The sequence below is a fragment of the Ranitomeya variabilis genome, chromosome 6, assembly GCF_051348905.1.
Source record: "Ranitomeya variabilis isolate aRanVar5 chromosome 6, aRanVar5.hap1, whole genome shotgun sequence".
NCBI lineage: Eukaryota > Metazoa > Chordata > Amphibia > Anura > Dendrobatidae > Ranitomeya > Ranitomeya variabilis.
Genome location: NC_135237.1, coordinates 345,365,925 through 345,386,474, shown reverse-complemented (window position 1 = coordinate 345,386,474; position 20,550 = coordinate 345,365,925). Strand labels below are relative to the sequence as shown.

General features: G+C 41.8%; 1 protein-coding gene and 1 long non-coding RNA gene across 5 annotated transcripts in view; one reads left to right on the top strand and one right to left on the bottom strand.

Annotated features, from left to right (window-relative positions):
- The window catches only part of HIVEP1 (HIVEP zinc finger 1), a 311,461-nt gene that overhangs the window by 126,857 nt on the left and 164,054 nt on the right, over positions 1 to 20,550 (bottom strand). The window lies entirely within an intron of this gene.
- Positions 18,778 to 20,550, top strand: part of LOC143782446 (uncharacterized) — a 29,496-nt gene continuing 27,723 nt past the window's right edge. For both annotated transcript variants that reach the window (XR_013216950.1, XR_013216951.1), the window contains exons 1-2: positions 18,778 to 18,959; positions 20,236 to 20,358. This is a non-coding gene — a long non-coding RNA (uncharacterized LOC143782446). The remainder of the gene's footprint in view (positions 18,960 to 20,235; positions 20,359 to 20,550) is intronic.

The following is a 20,550-nucleotide window of genomic DNA, read 5'->3' as shown; positions in this document are numbered from 1 at the left end:
CAGCGACCAACGATCAGGGGAACGACTTCGGCATCGTTGAAACTGTCTTCAACGATGCCGAAGTCCCCCTGCAGCACCCGGGTAACCAGGGTAAACATCGGGTTACTAAGCGCAGGGCCGCGCTTAGTAACCCGATGTTTACCCTGGTTACCAAAAAAAACAAACACTACATACTCACCATCTGTTGCCCGTCAGGTCCCTTGCCGTCCGCTTCCCGCTCTGACTGTGTGCCGCCGTACAGTGAGAGCAGAGCGCAGCGGTGACGTCACTGCTGTGCTCTCACTTTACGGCGGCACTCAGAGCAGGAAGCAAACGCCAAGGGACCTGACGGGCAACAGATGGTGAGTATGTAGTGTTTGTTTTTTTTTACATTTACGCTGGTAACCAGGGTAAACATCGGGTTACTAAGCGCGGCCCTGCGCTTAGTAACCTGATGTTTACCCTGGTTACCAGTGAAGACATCGCTGGATCGGTGTCACACACACCGATTCAGCGATGTCAGCGGGACCTCAACGACCAAAAAAAGGTCCAGGCCATTCCGACTCGACCAGCGATCTCGCAGCAGGGGCCTGATCGCTGGTACGTGTCACACATAGCGAGATCGCTACTGAGGTCGCTGTTGCGTCACAAAACTTGTGACTCAGCAGCGATCTCGCTAGCGATCTCGCTATGTGAGACGGGGCCTTAAGAGAACAAAAGTGTGGACTGCCATTAAATCAGATCTGCCACTCGAATATGCTACCCTATGTAACAACAGAACGGGGACTGCAGTCTGCTCTGTAATACAAACAAAATAGTATATTCTTTGCTCTGGGTGAAGATCAAATAATACTGTGATTCCTACTGGAGTCCGCTCTATTCATGTGCATGGCTCCTTCACACAATGATCTGCATACAATGCAGCCATCCATCAACACACACAATAAGGAGCACAGTGAGAAACTCCTCGTGTGTTCAGTGGACTCGAAGAAACATTGAATCATGGAGGACTGCTGCAGTAAAAGATCAGAAGGTCCATTAATCTTTCATCTTAAGCTAGATATAGATTTATCCCAAGCATATTTGACTCCTTAAATGGAAGTTATAGTCAGAAAACGACTTATTGCAGAAATCAAGTTTTTGTGAGAAATTTATTTTAATACATTATATTTGTCAATGTTTTTGACAAAATATCACAATCTATACTTAAAGCACCACTACAGTGTTTTGCTTTTTTTCAGTGCTGGAGTGGTGGTACTGATCTAAGGTCCGTGACCCAAGTATTACACTTACCAGCCGCCATCTTCACCTTTCATTGCGCCGTTCTGGTCCCATGGCATCATTTTATGACCACAATGTCTGACTGACCAGAAGTCAGAAACAATATTTAAAAGAGCTCAATGTACAGTGGGTACGGAAAGTATTCAGACCCCATTAAATTTGTCACTGTTTCATTGCAGCCATTTGGTACATACAAAAAAGTTCAGTTTTTTCTCATTGATCTGCACTCTGCACCCCATCTTGACTGAAAAAATAGAAATGTAGAAATTTTTGCAAATTTATTAAAAATGAAAAACTGAAATATCACATGTAAAGGGGTTTGAATACTTTCCGTACCCACTGTACAGGTCATATTTGTGGTGACTGGCATGATATCTTCGCTCTACAATATTTTTCTGGTGTATATTAGAATATTTTCTTTTGTTGCATATCTGGATTAATAGGCTTCCCACTACATAATACGCTATTTCTGTATATTATGATATGGTGTCATATTCAAGTACGGTAAATGTTTTGTGGATATACCGTATTGTTTGTTTCCTTTTTTTGTACCTCTCTTGGATATTTTTTCTACCTGTAATTTTTTTTTTTTTTAATATTGGACTTTGTATTATGTGTTGAACCAATTGAAGACAGCACTTCTTAGGAAGTTTCAAAAATACGTTCTTTGTGAAATTTCTCAAGAAGCGTGGTCTTCAAATGGTTCTGTGGATTTCACATCGAGTGGATCCTTCGGATATATTTTGGCTGTGGCGTTGCCTTATGCCTAATGTGTGCTGCCGACATGCTTATTTGTAGTGTTTGTAATAGGCTACGTACTCCCCATCCAGAATGGGCAGCGCTTTGGACGCAGTGTATTTTCGCTGCGTCCAAAATGCTGCTATCTATTGACCGCAGGTAAATCTGCATGTGTTCACTGACCCATGCGGATTTACTGCGGTTCAATACATAATATTGATAACATTTCTGTTGCAGAGTCTAGGGTCTCTGCAAGAGAAATTGACATGCTGTGGTCCTGAAAGACAAGCCGCAGGAAATCCTATCCACTATACTGTAACATCTGGCTGCCGCTGTTTTGACGCTGTAAACACACAGCGTCAAAACCGCCGCAGCAATTCCTGAACATGGGAACGTACCTACACTCACCGGCCACTTTATTAGTTACACCATGCTAGTAACGGGTTGGACCCCCTTTTGCCTTCAGAACTGCCTCAATTCTTCGTGGCATAGATTCAACAAGGTGCTGGAAGCATTCCTCAGAGATTTTGGTCCATATTGACATGATGGCATCACACAGTTGCCGCAGATTTGTCGGCTGCACATCCCAAAGATGCTCCATACAAGGCAGGATGGATCCATGCTTTCATGTTGTTTACGCCAAATTCTGACCCTACCATCCGAATGTCGCAGCAGAAATCGAGACTCATCAGACCAAGCAACGTTTTTCCAATCTTCTACTGTCCAATTTCGATGAGCTTGTACAAATTGTAGCCTCAGTTTCCTGTTCTTAGCTGAAAGGAGTGGTACCCGGTGTGGTCTTCTGCTGCTGTAGCCCATCTGCCTCAAAGTTCGACGCACTGTGCGTTCAGAGATGCTCTTAGGCCTACCTTGGTTGTAACGGGTGGCGATTTGAGTCACTGTTGCCTTTCTATCAGCTCGAACCAGTCTGCCCATTCTCCTCTGACCTCTGGCATCAACAAGGCATTTCCGCCCACAGAACTGCCGCTCACTGGATTTTTTTTCTTTTTCGGACCATTCTCTGTAAACCCTAGAGATGGTTGTGCGTGAAAATCCCAGTAGATCAGCAGTTTCTGAAATACTCAGACCAGCCCTTCTGGCACCAACAACCATGCCACGTTCAAAGGCACTCAAATCACCTTTCTTCCCCATACTGATGCTCGGTTTGAACTGCAGGAGATTGTCTTGACCATGTCTACATGCCTAAATGCACTGAGTTGCCGCCATGTGATTGGCTGATTAGAAATTAAGTGTTAACAAGAAGTTGGACAGGTGTACCTAATAAAGTGGCCGGTGAGTGTATATGGGTGATGGTCAGTTGTATTAGGAAAAGGGGACCGCCCCTAAACGTTGCAAGAGGTGTCTACACAACAATTCATGCACTAAGATGTCTCCATAAAGTCCTGGATGTTCATGCAGCTGAGGTGTGTCCCCAAGGCCGTATTTCGCGTTCTCGCTGTCCTAGGCACTTTTAGTGGTCATTCACCGCACTAACAATAACAATCTGAGAGAAAAGGACCAATTTTTTTGTCAGGTGTCATCCTAATTGCTTCTGCTTTTTTCTCTTCCGTTCTTTTCCACTGAAGAGGTGCTTGCTTCCATGCCAATAAAAAAAACCATTGGAATGTCACGTTTTTATTCAAGTTTATCACTAAGCAACAAAATGGAAGAAAAGGTGAAGCCTTCCAATCTGCATTCATGGCTGTTTCAAGATGCACAATAAGGAGGCACTTGAAGAAAAATGGGCTGCATGGTCAAGTCGCCAGGAAAAAGCCATTACTGCGCAAATGCCACAAAGCATCTCACCTACAATATGAAAAAGAGCACAGAGACAAGCCTCAACTTCTGGAACAAGGTAATTTAGAGTGATGAGACCAAAATTGAACTTTTTGGCCACAACCATAAACGTTACATTTGGAGGCCTATGATGAAAGTAACACCATTCCTACTGTAAAGCATGGAGGTGGATCACTGAGGTCAACTTTGTCAAAGTTGAAGGAAAGATGAATGCAGCACGTTATCAGCATATACTGGAGGCAAATTTGCAATCATCAGCCCGGAAGCTGCACATGGGACATACTTGGACGTTCCAACATGACAACGATCCAAAACACAAGGCCAAGTTGACCTGTCATTGGCTAACGCAGAACAAAGTGAAGGTTCTGGAGAGGCTATCTCAGTCTACTGACCTCAAAATCATTGAGCCACTCTGGAGAGATCTCAAGCGCAGTTCATGCTAGACAACCCAGGAATTTACAGGAACTGGAGGCTTTTTGCCAAGAGTACGCAGCTTTACCATCTGAGAAAATAAAGAACCTCATCCACAACTACCACAAAAGACTTGTGTCTGCTGTCATTGATGTTAGGGGGCAATACACGGTATTAAGAAATGGGGTATGTAAACTTTTGATCAGGGTCATTTGGATGTTTTGGGTTGTCTTATGATTTAAAAAGAGAAAACACAGTTTGACAATAAATGGCTTCACCCAACCACTAACCATGAGTGGAGAAAAAGTTTTTGTGCTATTATTCATATGCTCTGAAAAAAGGCCAAGAAAGCAAAAATTATGCCGGGGTATGTAAACTTTTGAGCACAACTATAGTGTACAGTACAGACCAAAAGTTTGGACACAACTTCTCATTTAAAGATTTTTCTGTATTTTCAGGACTATGAAAATTGTAAATTCACACTGAAGGCATCAAAACTATGAATTAACACGTGAAATTATATACTTAACAAAAAAAGTGTGAAACAAATGAAAATGGGTCTTATACTCTAGTTTCTTCAAAGTAGCCACCTTTTGCTTTGATGACTGCTTTGCACACTCTTGTTGGCATTCTCTTGATGAGCTTCAAGAGGTAGTCCCCGGAAATGGTTTTCACTTCACAGGTGTGCCCTGTCAGGTTTAATAAGTGGGATTTCTTGCCTTATAAATGGGGTTGGGACCATCAATTTTGTTGAGCAGAAGTCTGGTGGATACACAGCTGATAGTCCTACTGAATAGACTTTTAGAATTTGTATTATGGCAAGAAAAAAGCAGCTAAGTAAAGAAAAACGAGTGGCCATCATTACTTTAAGAAATGAAGGTCAGTCAGTCCGAAAAATTGGGAAAACTTTGAAAGTGTCCCCAAGTGCAGTTGCAAAAACCATCAAGCGCTACAAAGAAACTGGCTCACATGAGGACCACCTCAGGAAAGGAAGACCAAGAGTCACCTCTGCTACTGAGGATAAGTTTATCCGAGTCACCAGCCTCAGAAATCTCAGGTTAACAGCAGCTCAGATTAGAGACCAGGTCGATGCCACACAGAGTTCTAGCAGCAGACACATCTCTACAACAACTGTTAAGAGGAGACTTTGTGCAGCAGGCCTTCATGGTAAAATAGATGCTAGGAAACCACTGCTAAGGACAGGCAACAAGCAAAAGAGACTTGTTTGGGCTAAAGAACACAAGGAATGGACATTAGACCAGTGGAAAGCTGTGCATTGGTCTGATGAGTCCAAATTTGAGATCTTTGGTTCCAACAACTGTGTCTTTGTGCGACGCAGAAAAGGTGAACGGATGGACTCTACATGCCTGGTTTCCACCGTGAAGCATGGAGGAGGAGGTGTGATGGTGCGGGGGTGCTTTGCTGGTGACACTGTTGGGGATTTATTCAAAATTGAAGGCATACTGAACCAGCATGGCTACCACACCATCTTGCAGCGGCATGCTATTCCATCCGGTTTGCATTTAGTTGGACCATCATTTATTTTTCAACAGGACAATGACCCCAAACACACCTCCAGGCTGTGTAAGGGCTATTTGACCAAGAAGGAGAGTGATGGGGTGCTATGCCAGATGACCTGGCCTCCAAAGTCACCAGACCTGAACCCAATCGAGATGGTTTGGGGTGAGCTGGACCGCAGAGTGAAGGCAAAAGGGCCAACAAGTGCTAAGCATTTCTGGGAACTCCTTCAAGATTGCTGGAAGACCATTTCCGGTGACTACCTCTTGAAGCTCATCAAGAGAATGCCAAGAGTGTGCAAAGCAGTCATCAAAGCAAAAGGTGGCTACTTTGAAGAACCTAGAATATAAGACATATTTTCAGTTGTTTCACACTTTTTTGTTAAGTATATAATTCCACGTGTTAATTCATAGTTTTGATGCCTTCAGTCTGAATTTACAATTTTCATAGCCATGAAAATACAGAAAAATCTTTAAATGAGAAGTTGTGTCCAAACTTTTGGTCTGTATTGTATATGGCCTCGTTCAGAAGGCTGTATTTTTAGTCTGTGTTGGCAGTGTAGAATAGACAGCACACTGACCTAATAATGATCTATTGTCAAGTCTGATTGCTACAGGATCAGAACCCCCATCAGTACATGAATACATAACCAAGTTCAGTCCCATAAACAATTGTACTCCATGAACCTACAACTTCCAGTTCATCCTTAACAATGGTAAGGAGATACTGGGAGTTGATGTTACCAGCTATCATCACACTGCGAGCCATACAGGAACCACAGCTATTCTATGTACACCGAATAATCATATTAAGGACCGTTTTGTGCATCTGAAAGTGCAGTCGGCCAATATAAATAGGTTATTAAACAATGGTCAAGCAGCTTAATTTATCAGGTGGGCAGTTATCAAGGTGACGCGATTGGCCAGTGTAAATGCACCCTTAGATCCAGGTACCTTATAGGTGACATTTTCTGAAACTGTTCTCATCCTTTTCCAGTTCATCTGGTCTTGATGCCATGATAAGGTTTCACATCCACACCTAGTCTCCGGAGACATCCTTCTCCAGTTTTCTGCACCACATTACAACATAGTGCCCTTAAAAATAACAGTGTCATTATATAGCCACCCATGCAGTTCTGTAAATAAGACCTATGCTGTGCTCCTGAAGAAATCATTGCCCCTCATTGTGCTCCCTGCCCAAAAAGTGTCACTCATAATACAAGGCTTCATCGTCAATAAAATATTGCTTCCACACCGTCCCCCTTTGATACATTTTAACTACTAGAGCATCTCTCATCCATGAACTATAGCCACAACCATCAAACCTTCCCCTACACACTGTACCTGCGTTATGAAATATAGCCTCAAAAACTTATCCCCATCTTCAGTGCCTCTCCAAACAATGTCCCCTTTCCATACTGTGCTCTTCTTCACACTGTATTCCCACCATATTGTGCCCTCACACTATCCTTCAATCTGTACACTGTTCCCCCATACAGTACCCTCACACTGTCCCTCAATGTGTACACTACTCCCTTCATACGGTGTCCTAACGCTGTCTCCTCTTTTGTATACCGCCTCACATACTGTACCCCTCACTGAACAAAGCTTCACCCCAACAGTCTACAGTCATTTTCCCCTTACTCCCACAATTTTGCAACATTTATTTAGTTTCTGTTTCTAAGGTGATCTGTGATAAAAAAAATAAACAAAAATTATTCACCAGGAAAGTTTGATTACAGTGATACCAAAGCTGTCCAGTATTTGTTATTATAGTGGTGAAAAATTATGACATTTGTAAAACAAAAACAACTTGTTTGAGTCACCATTTTCTTGAACCTGCTAATTTTTAGTCCATTGAGCTCATGTTAGAATAAAGCTATATGCTTTTAGAACATTTTCTCACTTTTTATTGTACTTTTTATGGAAGTGAAGCAATCATAAAAGTGACAATTTTTGCGTATTTTTTTTTTCTGCATTTAATGTATGCTTTTAATAATTGTATATATTGACAGATTGATCTTTTTTAACAGCTATACCAAATATACATATTTTTTAAATGTTATTATTTTTAACCCCTTTCTGACATCGGACGGAATATTCCGACCATGTGACCTGGGCCTATTTGACCATGGACGGAATATTACGTCATTGTTTTAATGCGACACTGCAACCAAAGTTGAGGTAATCGCCTTAAAATTCCGGCGCCATCTTACCTCTGAGTAGATGGTGTCGTCATCCTGGGGGGTGTCGCCGCCCTCCCGCAACCATGATCGCTGCATTTCTCAGTGTTTCAGGCAATCAGATTGCCTGAAACACTGATGTTCCAGCCTATGATCGGTGCTTCAAAAAAAAAAAAAAAAGTCATCCCAACGCTATTCAGTGGAGGAGGCATATGCTTTCCTTGCCTCCGACACTGATAGCAAGGGACAGGATCCCACATTTCTTTATTTTTCAGATTCATCCTCCTCGTCCTATTCCTCAGGTGCTGTTGAACCGCCACGCAGACGTCCCAAGACAGAAGATGAACCAGCGCCCCCCATTACTGAACCTGTATGGACCTCCCCCCCTAAAAATTATGAGCCACTGATTCCTGGTTTTATGGCAGAATCAGGAATCAAGTTTGATACCACCGGCCTCACAGAACTAGACTTTTTCAAAGTCTTTTTCTCTGAGGATTTTGTTTACCTCATGGTGGGCCAAACTAATTTGTACACTCATCAATTTTTGGCACAAAACCCTGATTCAACATTTTCTAACTGGTCTCCTGCAGACGCAGTGGAATGATGCAGTTTTGGGGCCTGGTTCTTCATATGGGGATCCTGAGGAAGCCAGAACTTAGGCAATATTGGAGTGTTGATGTTTTATACAACACTCCAGTGTTCCGAATGGTCATGGCCCGGGCACATTTTGAGGCCATCCACAAATTCCTGCATTATACCGATAATGCACGGTGTCCTCCCCGAGATGACCCCAATTTTGACCGTCTGTTCAAAGTTTGGCCGCTCATCGAACATTTCAACAAAATGTTTGCTGAAGTGTACGTGCCCCAAAGGGACATCTGCGTGGATAAGTCCATAATTTCATCGAACATTTCAACAAAATGTTTGCTGAAGTGTACGTGCCCCAAAGGGACATCTGCGTGGATAAGTCCATAATTCATTTCAAGGGGAGGCTCAAATTCTGTCAGTATCTGCCCAGTAAGAGGGCAAGGTACGGAATTAATCTCTATAGGGTTTAGAGTTTATAAAGGGAAACCCGGATTGAACCCCCCCGAATGCCCCCCTGTCCTGAAAGTGAATGGGATAATTGTTTGGGATTTGGTGCACCCACTGATGGATAAATGTTATCACCTCTACACCGATAACTTTTATACCAGCATCCCACTCTTCAAATCTCTCTCTGCGCGAGGTACCGAAGCATGCTGTACTGTCCAGAAAAATCAGAGGGGCCTCCCGAAAACGCTAATTGGGCAGACGCTCAGAAAGGGTGACAGCAGGGCCCAATGTAGCAACCACCTGTCAAGTACAAGAGGGATGTCTTTTTCTTGACCACCATACATGATGACGGCAGCACCCTCGGCACTGTACAAGGTATCTCTGCACAGATCTACAAACTGAACTGTGCACTGAGGTACAACAAAAACATAGGGGGGTGTTGATCTCTCTGATCAACTCCTCCCGCAATAAAGTGCTTTGAGAAAGGCCAAGGTGTGGTACAAGAAGCTGGACCTGCACATTGTACAGATGGCAATGTTCAACGCTTTTCTGCGGTCATGATGTGCAGGCTAGACTGATACGTCTTACATTCAGTTCCAGGAGGTAATGACCAAGGCATTGATCTTTGGCGATCAGGAACAAGTGGGCCCCAGTACTTCCAGAACCGAAGGTGCTCGTATCGTACCACGTCAATATTTTCCAGGGGAAAAACCTCAAAGTGTAAAAAAGGTAAGTCGCAAAAGAGGTGCCGAGTGAGTTGCAAAAGGGGAATACGCAAGGACACCATTTGTCAATGCGACACCTGCACCAATAAACCTGGCCTGTGTATGAAAGAATACTTCAGACTGTACCACACCTCCATGCACTACTAAATTCACTTCTGACTTACACAACTGATATATGACAACCTGACAAACACTACACAACTCACGTACGTAACTACATTATAAAATTCACATAACATGAAACAGTACATTAGTTCCAAAAAGGGGGCACTTGTTGGGCATTGCCACTGTTTAAGCGCATCTAGATAAGTTCCTTGGGGGTCTAGTTTCCAAAATAGAGTCACTGGGTGGGGGGTATTGTATTGTTTAGGCACATCAGGGGCTCTGCAAACAAGACATGACGCCCACAGACCATTCCATCATCCTTTCTGAGCCCAGACGTGTGCCCAAACAGTGGTTTTCTCCCACATATGTACTCAGGACAAATTGAAAAACAACGTTTGGAGTCCAATTTCTCTGGTTAACCTCGGAAAAATAATAAAACTGGGGGCTAAAAGATCATTGTTGTGGACAAACTATGATTTTTTATTTTCATGGCTCTACGTTTTAAACTTTAGTGAAACACTTGGTGGTTCAAAGCGCTTACCACACATCTAGATAAGTTCCTTGGGGGGGGGGGGTCTAGTTTCCAAAATGGGGTCACTTTTGAGTAGTTTCCACTGTTTAGGCACATCAGGGGCTCTCCAAACGCTACGATCTCAATTACAACCAATTTTGTGTTGAAAAAGTCAAAACGGCACTCCCTCTCTTCCGAGCTCTGCCGTGTGCCTAAACAGTGGTTTTAACCCATATCTAGGGTATCAGCATGTTCAGGAGAAACTGCTTTACAAATTTTGGGGCTCATGTTTTCCTGTTACCCTTGTGAAAAAAAAAAATTGTCTAAATTTACATTTTAGTGAAAAAAAAGTTAAATGTTCATCTTTTCCTTTCACATTCCATTAACCCCTTTCCGACATCGGGCGAAATAGTACACATATTTGGCATCGCCGAGTTCAGAATCGCCACAACTTTGCATTAAAATACAGTAACAGGCAATCAAAACATAGTATCTGCACCAAAATAGTATCTTTAAAAACGTCAGCTCGGCAAGCAAAAAATAAGCCCTCACCCACCCCAGATCATGAAAAATAGAGACGCTATGGATATCGGAAAATGGTGCAATTTTTATTATTTATTTTTTTTAAACAAAGTATGGATTTTTTTCACCACTTAGATAAAAAAACAAACCTAGATATGTTTGGTGTCTATGAACTCTTAATGACCTGGAGAATCATAATGGCAGGTCAGTTTTAGCATTTAGTGAATTGTAAAAAAGCAAAACGAAAAACAATTGTTCAATTGCTCTTTTTTTGCAATTTCACCGAACTTGGAATTTTTTTCCCCGTTTTCCAGTTCAAGATATGTTAAAACCAATGGTGTTGTTCAAAAGTACAACTGGTCCCGCAAAAACAAGCCCTCACATGGCCATATTGACAGAAAAATAAAGTTATGGCTCTGCAAAGAAGGGGAGAAAAAAACGAAAATACCTCAGGTCATGAATGGGGTTAATTCCTTGCAGCACCTGACGGGTTAATCTTCTTGAATGTGGTTTTGATCAGCTTGAGGGGTGCACTTATTATAATAGTGTCACTTTTGGGTATTTTCTGCCATATAGACCCCTCAAAATGACTTCAAATGTGATGTGGTCCCTAAAAAAATGGTTTTGAAAATTTTGTTGCAAAAATGAGAAATCGCTGGTCAACTTTTAACCCTTATAACTTCCTAACGAGAAAAAAAAAAGTTTGGTTTCAAAAATTGTGCTGATGTGAAGTAGACATCTGGGAAATGTTAACTATTAACTATATTGTGGGACACCACTCTCTGATTTAAGGGCATAAAAATTAAAATTTTGAAAATTGCTAAATATTCAAAATTGTTGCGGAATTCCCTTTTTTTTACTTTTACACAAATAAATGCAAAAGGGTTTTTTATACAAATAAATGCAAGTTATAGCAAAGAAATTTTTACCACCAACGTGAAGTACAATATGTCACAAAAAAAAAATACTCTCAGAATCAGTGGATCCATTGAAGCATTCCAGAATTATTACCTCATAAAAGGGACGGTGGTCAGAATTGTAAAAATTGGCCCGGTCATTAAGGTGCAAAACCACCCTCGGGGAATAAGGGGTTAATAGGGGAAAATATGTTGATTAAATGCAAAAATATAAAAATTTTAATCACTTAAAGTAACCTGCCGAGTCGAGCACATACTAGTCAGACATGCTCTGTCTGCTTCAAATTATCTGGTCTTGATTAGCTGCTACAGGTAAGAATACCTGTTACAATAAGCCCCATCACTATAACAGTAGCACATAGTCAACATACCTAATACTGTTAATATTGTTATCATCATCATCATCATCATCAGTTGGTTTGGCTCTTCACAGAACAGTCACATTCTCTCATATGGCCCTTTGGAAAAATAAATTGCTCACCCCTTTCGTAAAGGATGCATGCAATAACACAAAGTTTAGCTGGGTTGCAATTTGATATTTTTTTGCCATTCTGTAATATTTTTCTTACCAGATATTGCTAATGCTATTTATAGACTATCCCAAGTTATTGGTATCAGGGTTAAGCAATAAAAGGCAGACTTAATAGCAAGCATGGTTACACATGAGCAGCTGTAATGGTATGTGACGTTGTGTGCAATTACATGGCATCTGCCTAGAGAGGTGACCGAGTGTGATATTGTTACAGAATCTACCTCCATGCATTTGGCTCCAGGTAGAAGCACCTAGCTGCCAAATCAGAATACAAAGTGCATGGACAGCATGGAGGCTCCATGGTTAACACTGTTTTTGTTGAGCTGTGTTCCCAAGTTCTATCCGTTTTCCCTGGGCATTAATCATTCAACCCCCCATACTCCAAAGACATGCTGAATGGGAATTTAGATTGTGAGCCCCAATGTAGACAATCATGAAAAAAATCTAAGGACTGCAAAATATGATGGTGATATATAAGCAAAGTATAATGAATAATAGACAAAGAAAAAGGTACAGATTGGATTTCAATTGAAATGATGGCCTATGAAAAAAACTAAACAGTGGAAGCATTGCAATAAAACTCTGGAAGAAAATACTGTATATACACACCCCTACATGTCAAAGCAAGAAAATAAAAGTTCACAAAAGAATTTCAACCAACGAACAAGCTCTTTGTCCGCTCACTGGATTATCAGCAACCGTTAACTGCAAGATTATTGTGATCGAATGTTCACAATCCTCGTTCTGTGTAAGGCTATGTGCACATGTTGCAGATTGGGGTGCAGAATTTTCTGCACAAAACCCGCATCTCCAGGCGGAAAAGGCAGGTGCAGATTTGACGCGTTTTTTATGCGGATTTTGTGCGTTTTTGTTGTGGATTTGATGCGGATTTTCTGCATTTTTACCCCTGCGGATTTCTATAATGGAAGGGTTCAGAAACGCTGCAGTTCCGCACAAAAGAAGTGACATGCTACTTCTTGATCCACAGCGGTTTTCATGCGGAATTTTCTGCACCGTTAGCACAGCATTTTTTTCTATTGATTTACATTGTACTGTAAATCACTTTAACTCTGCAGATCCGCACTAAATCCGAATCCGTGTGCACACAGCCTAAGGCTATGTGCACACGTTGCGGATTGTATGCGCTTTTGCCGCGAAAACTCATACACAACACAACCCATTAAATACAATGGGATTCTGCAATGCTGTGCTAATGTTGCGTATTTTTCCGCGGCAGAATCGCATCACAGAAAAATACGCAGCATGCTCATTCACACATAGGAATGCATTGATCCGCTTACTTTCCACATGGGGCTATGCCCACCATGCGCAAAGTAAGCGGATCATGGGTGGATGGTACCCAAACTCTCCTCCAGGCCCTAAAAAAGAATTAACCCCTTAGTGACGGAGCCACATTTTTGAAATCTGACCAGTGTCACTTTATGTGGTAATAACTCTGGAACGCTTCAATAAATCCCAGTGATTTTGAGATTGTTTTTGCATGACACATTATACTTTATGATAATGGTAAATTTAGGTTGATATGTTTTGTGTTTATTTACAAAAAATATCAAAAATTTGAGAAAAATGTTAAAAAATTTGCAATTTTCTAAATTTGAATGATTATCCCTTTAATCCAGATGGTCATACCACTGCAGACCATTAATAAATAACATTTCCCACATGTCGGCTTTACATCAGCACCATTTGTAAAATGTTATTTTATTTTGTAGCATTTTAGGAGGTTTAAAAATGTAGCAGCAATTTTTCATTTTTTCAAGGAAATTTTCAAAATTTATTTTTTAAGGGACTTATCCATGTTTGAAGAGACTTTAGGGGTCTCATATATTATCATATATATTATCTCATATATAACCCCCAAACGTGATACCATTTTAAAAACAGTACAACCTGACATATTGAAAACTGCTGTCAGGTGGTTTATTAACCCTTCAGGTGCTTTACAAGAATTAATGCAAAGTGGTATGACAGAAATGAAAATGTGTATTTTTACCACCTGAATGTCTCTAACTTCTGAACAGATTACTATAGCAGTCAGACTCTAAGGGTACTGTCACACAGTACCATTTTGATCGCTACGACGGCACGATCCGTGACGTCGCAGCGATCGTATGAATATCGCTCCAGCGTCGTAGACTGCGGTCACACGTTGCAATCACGGCGCTGGAGCGATGCCGAAGTCCCCGGTAACCAGGGTAAACATCGGGTAACTAAGCGCAGGGCCGCGCTTAGTAACCCGATGTTTACCGTGGTTACCAGCGTAAACGTAAAAAAAACAAACAGTACATACTTACATTCCGGTGTCTGTCCCCGGCGTTCTGCTTCTCTCCACTGTGTAAGCGCCATAGCCGGCAAGCACAGCGGTGACGTCAGACGTCACCGCTGTGCTCGCTTTCCGGCTGGCAGACGCTCACACAGTGGAGAGAAGCTGAGACGCTGGAGGACAGACACCGGAATGTAAGTATGTACTATTTGTTTTTTTACGTTTACGCTGGTAACCACGGTAAACATCGGGTTACTAAGCGCGGCCCTGCGCTTAGTTACCCGATGTTTACCCTGGTTACAAGCGAACACATCGCTGGATCGCTGTCACACACAACGATCCAGCGATGTCAGCGGGTGATCAAGCGACGAAAGAAAGTTCCACACGATCTGCTACGACGTACGATTCTCAGCAGGATCCCTGATCGCTGCTGCGTGTCAGACACTGCGATATCGTAACGATATCGCTAGAACGTCACGAATCGTACCGTCGTAGCGATCAAAATGGTACTGTGTGACAGTACCCTAAGGCCACTATTTGGTCGTGAATTGCCATGGCAAACATCAGGGCCACACAATCATGATCTGAGGGCACCAATTTGGATAAAGAGGAAGCCCCCACACTCTGTTAACCATTTATAATGATGTTGTCATTATTGACAGAAGCATCTAAGGGGTTAAACAGATTTGGATGGTGCAAACACTGATCATGGCTGATACAGCAAGTTGTCAGCTATAGTGTACAGCCGGCAGCTGCTGGATTGTCACCTGTATGGGGATGCTATTCTCTTATATATCAGGTCAGTTAAAAGACGTATTGGCTGTCAATAAAAAATAGTTAATACTCACCTTCTGTCGGCCCCAGGATCCAGCCCAGGCCTTAGCGATGCTCCCGGCAGCTCCCGTTCCCAATGATGCCTTGCGACAATATCCTGTGATGACGTAGCGGTCTCGCGTGATGCTACGTCAACACAGGTCATTGTCGCGAGGCATCGCTGGTAACGGGAGTTGCCGAAAGCATCGCGAGGATCGGGAAGGCTGCGGGGGCCGCCGGAAGGTGAGAATTTTTTATTGTCTTAATTATTTTTAACATAGGCAGCATCAATAGTAAAAAGATGGTTACACTTGTCAAGCACTACCTTTCAGTTTTCCAAGCGATGCTACAAATCGCATGGAAAACGCTACTATTCGGCAAGCTAATTACGCTTGCAAAACGCTAGTTTTTAGCGGGAATACGCATGTCAATTCCGCATGCGTATTTCCCGCAGCAGGGAAATTTCCGCGGCAATTCCGCAACGTGTGCACATAGCCTAAATGCACCTTCAGAAGGTCTCTAAATCCTTGCTTCAGTGAAACATGGAAGTCCTGTTAATGGGGTCCACCATAATCAGACATGGTCAGATGCTGCTGCTTGATCTAAGCATCAGCAAAAGGAAAGTAACAACGTCAGCTTTAATGTACAGTACCATACAAACATTTTAGGTAGCTGTGGAAAACATACTACAAATAATTCTTTCAAAGTATCAATGTTTGTGCCAATTAAAAAAATAGAAAAGCGAATTCAAATCATATCAATATTTAGTGTGACCACCTTTTGATTTCAAAGCAGCATCAATTCTTCTAGATGCACTTGCACAAAGTCAGAGATTGTGTAGAATTAGTCAGGTGTATGAGCAACCAATTATATCAAACAGGTGATAATGATCGTCAATTTCAAATGTAGGCTGAAACATAGTCAGTTAACAAAAATTTGTAAGAGGCTTACCACTTCACCACCAGGCGATTTTCCATTTTTTTTCCCTTTTCACTTTGGTTTTCCCACCCATTCTTCCAAGAACAGTAACTTTTTAGTTCTTTTGGGTTTTTTTTTTTTGGAGGGACAAATTGTGCTTTTGAATGACACCATCCATTTTATCCAGTGTTGGACTGGAAAGTGGAAAAAATTCCAAGTGCGTTGAAATTGGAAAAAAAAGTGCAATTTCACAATTTTTATTTTATTTACCATGTTAACAATACAATAAAACTGACCTGGCAATATGATACCCCAGGTCATTATGAGTATGCAGATATCAAACATATATATATATTTTTTTATTTTTGTGGTGAAAAATTTATTTTTTTGAATAAAAAAAAAAAAAAAAAAAACTGATGTGTTACCATTTTTGAGACCAGTAACATTTTACATTTTTGTGATAAGGGTCTGTGTGAGGCTTATCCTTTGTGCCCTGAGCGGAGGCTTTTACTGATTTTAGGGAAACAAAATGTGCATTTTTTTTATTATTGTTTTATTTTTAATGGCGCAAAAAGGTGGGCGATTTCAACTTTTGAATTTCCCGGATTGTAAGACCACAAATTTTTTAAAACAAAATTGTGGTTGGTCATATAATCCATTTTAATGGTAGCTTACAGAGGGGCCGCGGCGGAGTAGGGTCATGGTAGGCAGGAGGCCAGCAGCTGCAGGAGTGAGGCGATGCTGCGGTGCCTGTGCTCTCCGAAAAGGGGAGCCAGTGAGCGGAGTCCCCTTTTCTAATTTGTTACCCTACGGTGGGCTTCAGGAAAATGGCTGCTGAGACCTCAGGAGACAATGTCTCGTCTCGAGATGGCATGTGCCACCGCCATCTTCTGAGAGCACAGGCACCACAGCATAGCTCCACTCCTAAATATCTCCTATATACATTTATATATATATTTTTTTTTTACTGTATTTAATACTTCTCATAGGGGACTTGAAATTGCGATCCTCTGACTGCTCGTACTATACATAGCAGTACATCAGCAATGCCATGTACATCGAAAATAACGACTTCCTATGAACGCCAGCTAGAGGCTTGCTTTCACAGGAGAATTGTCATGACAAGCACGGAGGTCATCCGCACAAAAAATTTAAGAGGCTAATAAGCAACATGTGCACATAGCCTAAGATGTTTGGAATAACCTCTCTGCAGAGTTCTTTCAAAAACTGTATACAAGTGTACCTAGAAGAATTTATGCTAATTTAAAAGACAAAGGGTTACACCAAATAATGATTTGATTCAGATTCATTTTTACTCGTTCACTTTATTTTTTAAACAATTAAAGGGATTAACCAGGGCTTTGGTTATTTTTCCTATGGGGTTGCTAACTATCTGCCTCTTATACCTGGCGACGATCTCTCCAAGCTCAGAGTGGTCATGGACAACTTCTGCTGGTATCACGTGGCCAAAGTAGCTTCTTCTCTTCCACTCTGCTCTGTTGACACAGCTTCACTGCCAATGTCATGCTGATTGGCAGACAGCATCCCACTGCCTAACTGCGGGGAGTCGGGTGTCAATAAGCATAAGGTTGGTGGTTATGCCATGTGGATAGCTTAGCCCAGAAGAGAAAGCGTTCCTCTGTTGATGCGAGGTGAAACGAAGCAGGAGAGTCACCGCCTGAGCTGGCAGAGATCACTGCAATGCAGAATACACAGGTGGTTGTCGATTACCTGCCTGTAGGTTCTAAGCTACATAGGAAAAAGCCATAAAATGCCGGATAACCCCTTTAACCAAATGAAAGGTATTAACACTTCTATTTTTAAAAGAAATCTTACTTTGCAGCATTTTTCCTACACTTGCCTAAAACTATTTTGTGTATGGCTATATACAGAAAATGACATAATGCAAATGCCAAAATGGTTCAATTGCTGTAAGATGCGCCACATGTTGGGAAAGTGGAGCTAGTTACATAAAATGAAATAGGTCTATATTTATTGCTGCAATATCAGAGCAAATGTCCGATATTATTTATATGAAACAATGCAGCTTGTTTGGTTTGCTGTAGCCACTGTTCTCCCCCTTGTACGCAATATGTCATTGGAGGGACATTTCTGAGAAATATATAGCAGCATTATAGGAAATAACGTCTTTTCTGCACTATTTCTAATGATATAATGAATGCTCACAGATTCGTACAATAGCCTTATAACCCTTTGATTCATTGGCTATAGAACAAACATGAACATGTAAAATTTGATGCATTTCTATTAAATAAGTTGTTTAAAATGGCAGGTTTATTTTAAAGATGAACAAAAAAAAATGAAAACATGATGGACCCAGCAGTGACTGTCAATAGCTGGAGTAATAGGGTTCATTATTAATATTAAAGGCTGTACTTGGTGGAACGGATTTTTTGTGCTTTGCTTTGTTTTTAGCAACCTTTGTACACAAAATGCATCATTTGGCTGAGAAATGTGTGCATCTGTTGATCAGCTGCTCTTATGACAGCCTGTCAAGGAACATGTCATAAAAGACAGCTGTGACTCCCGACCATTGTCCTTAAGCCCTAGAATTCTAGATATGTCACCAAGAAAGGACAATCCGATTCTGATATTCAGAGCTAAGCCTTAGAGATTCACAAACCGGCAGCACACAACTTGACGGCTTCCTCTACTTCTGTTCCTGTGAAGGTTGGAAATTCTTTCCTTTGTCATCCAACACCAAAATCCACAGACAACAAACCATACAACAAGCTGTTACATCTGCAAATACAGAACACAAATGTGACAAATCTTGTTGAAAAGTTGTTAACCCCTGTATGGAGGGGACCTTGGAGTTGAGCATACTTGATGTGTGGTAGATGCAGCCAGTGCTATACAGATGACCCCTCCCAGGAATAAGATCTCTCTCATCCCTACGGCCCCTATCACACATCAGTTTTTTGCCATCAGTCGCAATCTGTTGAATTTTGAAAAAAAAAAACAGATCCAGCGACTGATGCCGCCGGATCTGTTTTTTTTTCTCATAGACTTGTATCAGCGAAGGATTGCGACGGATGGCCTCACGTTTCATCCGTCGTTCGCCGGATCCATTGAAAATGGTTTGTCTGGTGCCAGAGACAATGGACAAAGTAACGTTTTTTTGTGTCCGACGAAAAAACGGACAGCGACGGATCCGTTTTTTTTTTAACTGAGCATGCTCTGATCCAATTAGCCAGAACCGTCCAAAAAACGGATCCGTCGCATCAGTTTCTCACAATTTGCGACGGATACATTGATCCAACGAATTATGACAGACGGCAAGAAACTGATGTGTGAAAGGGGCCGTATACCATTAAACTCCATAGATCACAGGTACAATAGGCCATTGAATTCAAGATGTTACAAAGGAAGGCCCCCTCGCAAACAGATTCCAGGATGCTGAAGGGTTGTCACTGAAGCTGGGTTTTTTCTATTCCACCCCACAAATCCCCATTTTTATGCATCAAATGGGGATTTCAATTATGCCATTGAAATTACAAGTCATCCAGCAAAAACCAAGCTCTTATAAGGAGATAATTCTTTTAGAAGACCGGAATGAAAATGAACACTGACTGACAGGGGAGTAAATAAACTAGGATTCTGTTAGGCCGGGTTCACATTGCGTTAGACGGACTACGTTACACCGCGGCATAATGCGGTGTAACGTAGTCGTTAACGCCACCATTAAATCCAATGTCGGATGCATCGCTAGTGCACGCCCACAATGGGCGTGCGCTATCGATGTGCCGACATTGAGTCACGGACCCTGAGACGCGGGCTGCAGCGTTTCCGGGTCTGTCACCGCTAGCGCAGATAGAGCTAGCAGATGTTTTTATTCCATTTCATGTGTTTGTTCTTTTCTTAGAAACATATAATGTAAATCATTATTCGGGTATCCCTTTAAGTAGCTCATCTCCCTTTGTATTGTTGGATGTCAAATCCCCAGGACTGCCGCCTCCACAGAGTCCTCAGTACATCATCCTATTTCCTGTGCTATATTGCAGTGGCGAGGAAGTCGGTCCCCGGGCTTCACATTGGCGCAGGAATTCATATAATCACATGAGAACAGGTGAATCAATCATCAGATGAGTCATTCTTACAAACTAATTATAGAGTTATAGATTGATCTGGTGCCCCGAAGACAAGGTACTGGAAATGTGAATCACTGCAGGACAGACTCTTCTTGTTCCAGATCCCTTATATAAACATTTCTAAGGATCTATAAATGAAGTTTGTCCTCTGAAGGCAGACAGACATCAAC